Source organism: Manis pentadactyla, chromosome 3 (assembly GCF_030020395.1).
Source record: "Manis pentadactyla isolate mManPen7 chromosome 3, mManPen7.hap1, whole genome shotgun sequence".
Lineage (NCBI taxonomy): Eukaryota > Metazoa > Chordata > Mammalia > Pholidota > Manidae > Manis > Manis pentadactyla.
In genome coordinates this window covers 194,361,011-194,363,406 of record NC_080021.1, presented here as the reverse complement: position 1 = coordinate 194,363,406, position 2,396 = coordinate 194,361,011, and the positions used below count along the sequence as shown (strand labels likewise).

The 2,396-nt window shown below is 35.6% G+C and overlaps 1 pseudogene; it reads right to left on the bottom strand.

The window, feature by feature from the left end:
- Positions 1-1,056: 1,056 nt before the first annotated feature.
- LOC118913991 (olfactory receptor 13D1-like) lies at positions 1,057-1,988 on the bottom strand (annotated as a pseudogene).
- Positions 1,989-2,396: the final 408 nt, after the last annotated feature.

Sequence of the window (2,396 nt, the reverse complement as noted above, 5' to 3'; positions counted from 1 at the left end):
TACACTGATACAATTTTAATTTTATCCATCCCACATGGCATCTTTAATATATTTTATTCAATCTTTTGTCTGCCCTTATTTTTTTCCATATATTTCAAATTAGCAGATAGTTTACTAAAAGCTTTTCCATTTGTCATTTGTTGAATGAAATATATAAATTCAAGTTGTCTTATCTCCCTGTATTATTAAATTCAAGCTGTCTTACCTTCCTGTATTATCCCAAGTACTTGGAATACATTTTACTATCCTTTAAAATCTTTAACTATTAATTGAGTAGTTAATTACTGTCTACTATTTAATTAATTTGACATTGAATATACAGAGAACAGTGGGTTCTGCCATTGGAGATATTTTAGAAGCTAATAATGATTATAGCATAAAAGGGAAATTGCTATAACAGAGATAAGGTCAAGGCAGCAGAGAAAAGAGAATAACTGGGTATATTTTTGAAGACTGCAGAAATTTAGTTCTTGAGTTGTCTTTAATGAGGTTGTTAAGGTGTCACCATAGAAACAGAAAGGTGATGACAGGAATGAAGTGGCATATGATATTTTCCTTAGGTGTGAAACAAAATGATATAATTGGACAACTACATAGTTAATGGAGTATAGTACGTGCAAAGAGAGTAGCAGAAATATGGAGTGGGGGGAAATATGTGCCTGAAAAATTGTGGGGCTAGATCAAGTCCCTAGGTAGACAAAAATCAGTATGGACAATCAAACAGAAAAACATGAATTCAGATAGTTCTCTCAAAAAGGGGAATGAAGGATACATGTTCTACTTGCTAAGTAGGCATATGTACTAGATTTTCAGGGAACAGATTCATTTCAACTTTTTTCTTGTTACTAAAATTTTACTTTCTCTTAGTCTAGTAGTCTCATAACATCCATTAGCATAAAAGATAAAGTTAGGTTATTATCCTGAAATTTCTTTCCAATTCCTAAATTTTGTAATTCTACACATAGCCTTTATTTCTTTAGTTCTGTTTATATTAAAAAAACATGTGTCTCCAATATATGAGTTTATTTTGTGTATGAACTCAAAGACTTAAATTTCTCATCCTTTCCTCCAGAACCAGTGTCTAGTCACCAGTTTTCTCATAACTCCATTTACTTCTGTATTCCTCAGGCTGTAGATGATGGGGTTGAGCATGTGTGTGACTGCTCCATAGAATAGGGCAATGAGTTTGTCAAAAGCAGAGTCTTTGGACTTTGGCTTCAAATACATGAAGAGGATTGTTCCATAAAATACAACCATCACTGTTATATGGGCTGAGCAGGTAGAAAAGTTGTTTTCTTCCTTCTGCTGAATTGATTCTTATTACAGTACAAAGGATGAAAATGTAGGGGATACAAATCAACCGTAGTGGAGAAAACAAAAATATTACATTGCCCAGCATTACAGTAAGCTCATTCAGGGAAATATCTGCACAAGCCAGTTTGACCAAGGCCAATATTTCTCAAACAAAATGATGAATGACCTTTTTTCCACAGAAGGGCAACGTATTGCAAGAATAGTTTCTGTCAATGAGTTGAGAAAACCCAGTCCCCAGGAGAGAGCTGCCATCTGAATGCAAAGTGTCTTACTCATGATGATGGGGTATCTCAGAGGGTTGCAAATGGCCACATAATGGTCATATGCCATCAATGCCAGGAGCACACACTCTGTGGACCCCATAGTGTAGGAGACAGACGTCTCAACAACACATCTAGTTAAGGAGATGGTTTTTTTCTCTGATAGGAAGTGTGTCAACATTGAAGGGATAAAGGAGGATGTGTACAAAATGCCTAGGAAGGAAAGATTACCAAGAAGTACATGAATGTGTGGAGGCAGGAACCCAGGAGAGTTAGGATGATCAAGGCGCTGTTCCCCAGTAGGGTCACCAGGTACGTCATCAAGCACATCACAGAAAGGAGTTTTTCAGTTCTTGGGTACTCTGAAAGTCCCTGAAGAATGAATTCAATCTATGTCCAGTTGGTCCTTTCCATTTTACTTTTTTATGCCTGGAGTAATCCAGAAGAGAAAGCTGCATATGAGTTTAATAAGTCTGTCCAGTGTTGTATGATTGGAGGAGGGTGACAATTTAGCACTGCTCAGAAGGGTTTTAACAACTTTGAGTTTAGCTTTTCAATTTTCTCTTCTATATCATAAGGCAGGGGATTGAATATATAATAATTACACTGAAAGGTTATTAGAAATAGAGGATTCTGTATTCCACTTTCTGAGATATTTATGTACAAGTTCTGAGTCAGGGAAGAACTATTTGAATTTTTAACAAGCGTGTATTATTTCCAATTCAGTGCAATCACAGGGTTTGTGTTGAATATAATTTTAGAGAAGCCATGCTTAACCTGATTAAAAATATCTATTTTATGCCACGCCAGTCATTAACAGTA